A 7,918-nucleotide genomic window follows, 5' to 3' on the forward strand; every position below is an offset into this window, starting at 1 on the left:
CCATAACTTAATCTGATCTGATGCGTGGTGAAGTGCAGTTCTGTTTTCTTCTTAGCCGGGCTTTTGCATACCGATGAAGATGACAATCACTACACCTCTCACAAACGACATACCTTCTCAAATCACGATTGATTGAACCAACGAGGTATACCTTATAGCTCCTTGCACCCTCAATATAGCAAAAATGCCTATAATAGGTGTCCCTTGGTCCCCCATGATCCCCCTTAGCTAATGTTAATTGAGAGCTGATTTGATGAGATAATTACCTGTCAGTGACCTCGCACGGAGGTATAATCCCCCTTGCCAAACTAGTGCAGACGGGCTTTAACGCTCCATGTCTGTTACTCAGTGTCACATGGCAGTCATGTGACTTCATTCTACGTAACAAAGAGATGGGCACGATCGAGTCGCAGGTGTGGAAAGTAGGTCTCAAATCGATCACATTTAGCCTAAAAACTAGGACTTGCTCTCAGCTCTAACTTACGAGATTGCTTCAGACCTCGTTGCGATTTGGCGTGTCTTCACTTTCCGGAAACCAGATCTTCGGAGTCAGGCGAGATTATGCTACAACAGTCGATGCTTTAATTAGTCGACAGGTATATTGAGAGGTGTGTTTCCGATGACACGGTTTCTACTGTTCCCCTTCTGAATTAAACATGTGGTGGAAATGAGAGGTGTCGAATTTATGTGACCTTATTAGATTGATATCTACACGTATGTCACTGACTATGCACACATACATACCAACAAGGACGTAAACATTTTTTCTTCTTCAAAGCGATCTTCAGACGCACCAAATACAAAACCACTTTTATATTAAAGATGGTTGTCCCTTTTGAAGACCTACAATTCTGTTTATAACAAAAAAACTTCAGATGATCTTTTTTAAATCATCCGCACAAGAGATGATGTCATGTTCAAGAACAATTTGAACTACTGTTCCTTGTGAAAATGATCAAAATGGGCAATAAAAATATTGGCTAAAGACGCATCGCCCGAATTCTAGGAATTATACCCTGTTCGTGAATAAATTGTATTAAGATGGTCATAATTGGACTCAAAATTTTCTCAGTGTAGGCCAACATGAACGAACTATTCATTGAGTTGGGCATCGTTTAAGATTCTCGGGGACATCACTAGCTTAATTTTAGGCATTTGTAAGTAATTATTCCTCCTCCTCCCCCAATCATTTTCCATGTGTGTGTGTGTGTGTGTGTGTGTGTGTGTGTTTTATTGGGTTTTTACAGACGTGTATCAATCAGATGTGATCATACACGTCACCATCAGAAAGACGTGACTCAGTTTCGAACCTGCGTCCTCGGCTGAATCAGTTTGCAACTTCCATTGTTAGCTGGATTACAGGCGCACGCCACAACGTCACCGCTCCACTGCAAGGTAATGCATGTCGGATAGGTTCATATCTAATGAAGATGACCCCCGCCACAGTTTTAAACCGTGAATTGGTCCGGTTGAACGATTGCATTTCCTTATTATAGCAGGCCCTCTTGAAGCGCAATGTTAAAAATACATACATACATCGGGCGATGGAAGAACTGAATTTAATTTAATTTAATTTTAATTAAGAAACTTTACATCTTGATCTATAAGGAGACGCGAATGAACGATACTGTATATATCCAGGGCCCCGTCTTACAAACAGTTGCCATTAATTCAAACTTTTTTGCGATTGATATCAATCGCAACTATGTACATAAAAGATAGGAAACTGCACACTTGCGATTGATGAGAGGACTTGAATGTGATTGATTCGGACTAATCGCAACTCTTTATAAGATGGGGCCCTGACGTACATGCTTTGACGTTAAAAGGAACCTAGATCATGGTGTCTTTTTAAATGAGTTGATATATCAAAAAGGAATTTGAAATGCAATATTTGTAGCCGCACTGAAGAACAAGTAGTCTTTACCATTGAAAGTTGAATTTTGTACAGAATTGTTAAAGTGCGGTTGGTTAGACAGCAAGTGGTTCTTGACTTCCATATCAGCGCCAGGCATGAATGAAGAAAGAGTGAGAGAAGTAAAAAAAGGAAAAGGGGGAATCTTCTACTTTTCTCACGGAGCATTGATTTTCGATTCCTTGACATAAGCCGGATACCCCGGGCGAGAGGCAATTAGGATCCAACCTCCTGCATCCAGACCCCTGCTGCCCCCGGGCCACGAAGAGTACGCGTCGCAGAGAGAGAAGGGTTCGGGCCGTGACGCCGAGTGCTTTGATACGTTACTTCATATCATATCAAATTACGCATTCATGCTGAGTTCACCCGCTGATATTTCTTTGTATTTGAATTGCATTGGTATGTTTTTTAGCTGGTGTATCATCGATCGCCGGACCTGGCTTTGAGCTTATGTCAAAGTCGATTTTTAAGCTGAGCAATTAGGTTAAAGCTGGTTAATAGGTGTATGAGTAACGAAAGGAGACGACATCGTTCACAGCTATAACAAAATAATAATGGTTACAATTATACAAAATTATTATGGAAAATTGTGACTAGAATAAAAAGGTAAAAATGGATCACGTGGTGGTTGCACATTTACCAAGATATTTGCATGGGATCATTTTAAGGATAATAGAACAATAAGAATAACAAAACGTATCTTATTTTCTACCTTTCTCTTGGTCAACAAATATTTACCATGTTCACAGATCTTTCAATGAGAGTATATAAGGTCAGTTTTGTGAACATTTGGTTGTCTATTAACAAGGGAATAACAAATCTACAGGTAGGTCAATTGGAAGATAGAGGGACCGTGAAACACAGGGTATGGGGTTCGACTCCCTGTCGCCGCACTAATTTCCTTTGTCAAGACATTAATCTACATTTGCCACACTCGACCCATGTGAAGTAAATGAGTACCTAGCAGGAATTATTCATTTAAATGCACTGTAATGGCTGCCGTTCTAAAGCCGGGTTAATGATAACTTGGATAATGTCCAGAGCGCCAGGAGTGACAATGTGCAAGACTTGGATGCTTTCAGACTAGAACCCTCTATCTTTCGATTTTGTTTATCCTTACCAATAAGAGGAATGTCAAAGCAGATTTGTTCTCTCTCAAAACTTCAGGCTCAAAGGAGGTCAAACTGAATATGTTAAAAAGGAAAATAAAGTAAACGATAAATCATAGATACAAGAATTAGACCAATTGATTGTTTTACTGGATAATCAATCATTCTGGTCATCCATAGAATGACAGCGCGCATGCGATTTGTGTACAAAATCATGATGAGGTCAGGGCAATTTTTTTCGACAAAGAACTGTTTACCTTTTTCATACTTCAAGGTACATTAAGATATAAAGGAACACATTGGAAACTTACATTTAATTGAGTTATTTCTTAATCATGTTGATGCAAAACCAACCGTAGGCCACACATTTCAGAATATTTCTGTAAATCATTATAATCTACCCGCCAAATTACCAATGTCTATGCTAAACAGACTGTCCTCACTGGCAAATAAATTTGATTTGATGCATAAATTAGGACACTGTTATTTCTTACACTGCCAGAAAAAAGCACACCACCTACACGCAATATTCTCAACGTCTCTGAGGAGACCGTCATTACGTATACATCTGAATTCGGCGCGCTCATTGCATAAATTGGGGCATTGTTATTTATGGAACGGATAGCTCTGACCTTAATGAACACGGGAGGATGGAGGGATTAATTGGAGTTAATTTGTGAAAAGGGCGAAAGCCCGACCGTTTGAGGAGGGCTAGGTCGTATCTTAAGACGACGCTTAGGGTCGGCGGACTCGCAGCGCCCCCGAATACATTGTCAATCGATTGCTTTATGCAATTAGTGATTGAAGGTAAAATGATTATGATTGCAATTGAATCATGGAGCTGGTATTGTGACGTCATGACCCCAATCTTGAGCCACCTGCTTCTCGAATGGATGACCTTTGACCCACAGCATCGAAGGCATAGTTTAGGAGAATTACGTTCGTTTCTTTAAAGGGAAGGTGTGTCGTGCGAATCTGAGTTTGAATGGTTCTCATGTCACATTAGCGTGACTAAAGTATAATAGTACATTGTATAACTCTAAAAAGTGATTAGATCATAACTCGTATCTAAATTATCATATTACAAAATGGGCGATGGTCAACAAACGCTAGATTCATGTTGAACAAAATTATTTTGAAGTCTTTCTTCTCTGAATTACGTTCTAATTGAGCTACTAGTACTAGACCAATCATCATAGATTGCCCCAGCATGATCGGAATAATTCTAAAACAGTAAAAAAAAAAGTACAAGGTACATTTACATTTGTATTGTCACAGGGAAACGAAAATGTGAAATAATGTAAATATACTGATTCGTCAACATAGATTGTATTGTCTTTCCTTAAATCCTAACTTCTTTTTGAAACATTTTATCGGATTTTTTTTTACCGAATGCTACTGTTCATTTCAATATATTCAAAGCAAATTAGGAGAGCTTTAGAAATTATAGAGTGCTTTATCCTGTCTATGGTGTTGTGACCTAGATTGATGGGGATTTCATCTCACATAGGCTGTATCTTAGTTTGTTTTCGAAGATATAGCGAAATAACAAACGCGTATAGGAAATCAGGTAGGAAAGGACTAACGGGGCCGGGGTATTGATTGCTATCAAAGTGGCAAAATCCAGCTTAATATCCTTGATTAACGAAATACAGAGCCAGAACCTGGACAACGCGATCTTCCGGCCCTCGAGTTGACCTGCATGGTGTTGCGTTAAAACACGCTCTGGCGGACATGGTCTGAATTGAAGGAACGGAAATGATGCCTTCGGCCGGCTTCAGCACTTCATGTTGACTACCACAAGATCATTGTCGAGAGGTGTTATGGCGAAGATCAATAAATGACTTGAAAAGGGATATGCCCTTGCGAGGTGTGGCAACTTCGATTACGACAAACTATGGAAGATTGGGTTTGATACGCTCAACTGAAAGTAGGGACTTTTAGAATCTGCACGACGAGAATGTGGACTGCCCTTTTAAGGCAATGTGACGTCCTTTTAAGGCACTGGCAGTGACGTCACATTGCCTTAAAAGGGCAGTCCGCGTTCTCGTCGTGCAAAATCTAAAAGTCCCTAATCACACTTGAAATAGGGCAGCTAACAGAAAAGCAAAGCCATGATTGGGTTTGTAGAGGATAGTTCCTGGGTCTCAATATTACCTTACAAAGCTACTGCGTATGCGCTATGTGCGTGAACCACTTTTGTACAGCTTGCCAAAGAAAGAGATATTTTCCAACTTTCTTTCTCTCCTTTCTTCAATATTGTTTCATTCTTTCTTTCTTTCTATCTTTCTCAATTTGTTTTTTTGTTTGTTAGTGTGTTTGTTTGTTTGTTTCTTCCTTTCTAGTTCTTCGTTCCCTTTCTGCAATGCCATATGCGAGAAAACACTAGTTTCAAGCATTTACAAAGTCACTTCATGACGGCTTTAAACTTCAAATCGTCTTCAACTCCGTCTTATACTATGCATATGATTCGCTCCCCTTAACCCACCTCTATTCACTTTTCAAAACATATATTTATATTGCGTTTCATAAATTATTTAAAAACATATATTTATATTACATTTCTTTTATATTATGGAAGGTAATATTGAGACCCAGGAACTATCCTCTACCGATTGGTTTTGCAGAGAGATATCAAGTCTTATTTCAAAGTCCGGACACGCAACACACAGATGATGACTCACGATGACCTTTTCTGTAACTTGAACTTGGAACCTGGGAATGATATTGTTCACACAAAATCGATTAGAATGAGATACTAGTGTAATGTGGATATCGTGCTGCACTAGAGAGTTCAACAACAATTATCCAATATTTTTCCTTGATTGTGGGTGTGCGGGTGGGTAGCTCCAATCACTCAACAATGAGTTTTATTTTTAGTGCAGTGTTCATCACTTGCTTGTAAACAATCGCAGTGTATGCGTCAACTATAATGGTTGTAATAGAGTTGCTATTTTTTTTTTCTTTTGCAGTATCTGAATTTTAGGCTAGTGGACTATATTTCGTTGACATGTCGGGTTTCACCACAATAGCTTATGCATTTTCTTCAAAGTTGGTTAATGATATATGTTTGGATATAGATATTTACTTTGTTCGAATGTGACTCTGTAGTTCTTTGCTATTGTGTGATGTTCGACACCAGTCGGCTGCCATTTCGTATACAAATATATTTGAAAACCTCTTATATTTGATGGAAGTAAATACCAATGTAGACTGAACAATGTGTCGTTTTCCTATCATAGAAGTTTCTACCAAAGTACCAAAAGGCAACTTATTTCCTTCTGAGTAATTTTGAAGAGACTGTTTAGTCCGTCAGAAAATTACTAAACCTAGGGTTGTTGCAGCCCTCTTGGAGGGGGAGGGGTCTTTAGTTTCATGTGCACAACTTAGGGGAAATATTCCAAACTGGACATGAATGAATTACAAAGTTTCAACTCTTCACATTTATTTCTGGATAAGAGTGAAATGGAATGAGAAGAGAATATGAAATGCAAATTTGCAGACAGCAGTCTTCTTAGTATTCATTTTGTCTGGTTCCCTCTGGCTACGACCCTGATCAAACCTCTCTAGGATCTCTCGTTCTTGTAATACCTTAGGAACTAGCCGAAGTGCCGAGAGGGGGAGGAAGGGGGGGGGGGCTGTTTTCTCATGGTCATTAATGGCCTTCTCGGAATTTCGCCATCGGATCACGAATTAGACCCTGTTACAATGAGAAAGGGATTTGCAGCTTTGGAAGACCTTCACGCAAATTCACGATAAGTTCATGAAATCGAGAAAGGCATTAAGACACCACTTGCGAGAGACATGTGTTGATGCTACGTGGAGTGGATGGAAAGCTTTTCAAAGGCCCACAGTTTAAACATCCCGTCTGCACTATCAATTAGGGGTATGCCCGACGGTTCCCTTCCACAAGTTGTGTTGGGAAATGTGGCGTTGCGCCAGGGGCATCCACCTCCTACCTTCCTTCCCTCCCTCGAATGTCAAGATCGAATGAAGGAAGGAATAGGGAGAGAGAGAGAGAGAGAGAGAGAGAGAGCGAGAAAGAGAGAGAGAGAGAGAGAGAGAGGGAGAGAGAGGGAGAGAGATGGACTGAGAAGATTAAAAGTTTCTATCCTAAAAGGGCCATGCGTAGAGGTGTTGTAGTTTAAATACTTGACTTGAAATGCGAAGGCCGTGGGTTGGATCCCCGACACCGCATAATTGTCCTTTGGCAAGGCATTAATCTACGTTTGCCACTCCATACCCATGAGGGAAGAGGGACCCGGGATGACAAAAGTCTGTAAGTCATTGCTATATGCCCTCACGATGATCTAAAGTAGGAATACTCCCCAGGGAGTGGAGATGTTGCACATTGTGCTTGTATGAATCCGAGACGGTACTTTGTATTAAGCGTTATAATATTATTATCATCATTACACCACCTCCCACATTCGCACCTTTCGCCCTATATAGTTGGAGTAAGAATTTACACCCCGCCCCTCCCCTTCCACGGAATGCTGACTGGTCTCGCGCTTTTTAACCACTAGACGCGACACATGGTAGTTCGAAAAATGTACTAAAACTATTCAAACTGAAAAAGAGGCTGATTTTCCCCCCCTCTTTCGTTCGAAATGTTTGTTGAGAAAAGAGCAGCGATCCCCTCCCCCACCCCCTATTGCTTCGGAAAGTTCTTGCACACCACGATCTATACAACGCCGATCTTTGAAGCGTTTTTTAAAAGCATTAACGTCTCCATAATCGAAAGAACTATCCAAATTGAACAAGTCTTTGATGATGCTAAATCGTTTACTAATAGCATAATGACATGCTCCAACAACAGCGAATTATGATGGGAATTTAGCTATCAAATTCGATTTGGAGCAGTTTAAAAAAGGCCCTCGCGTGAAAGATTCAT

Source organism: Strongylocentrotus purpuratus, unplaced genomic scaffold, assembly GCF_000002235.5.
Source record: "Strongylocentrotus purpuratus isolate Spur 01 unplaced genomic scaffold, Spur_5.0 spur5_scaffold_3, whole genome shotgun sequence".
Lineage (NCBI taxonomy): Eukaryota > Metazoa > Echinodermata > Echinoidea > Camarodonta > Strongylocentrotidae > Strongylocentrotus > Strongylocentrotus purpuratus.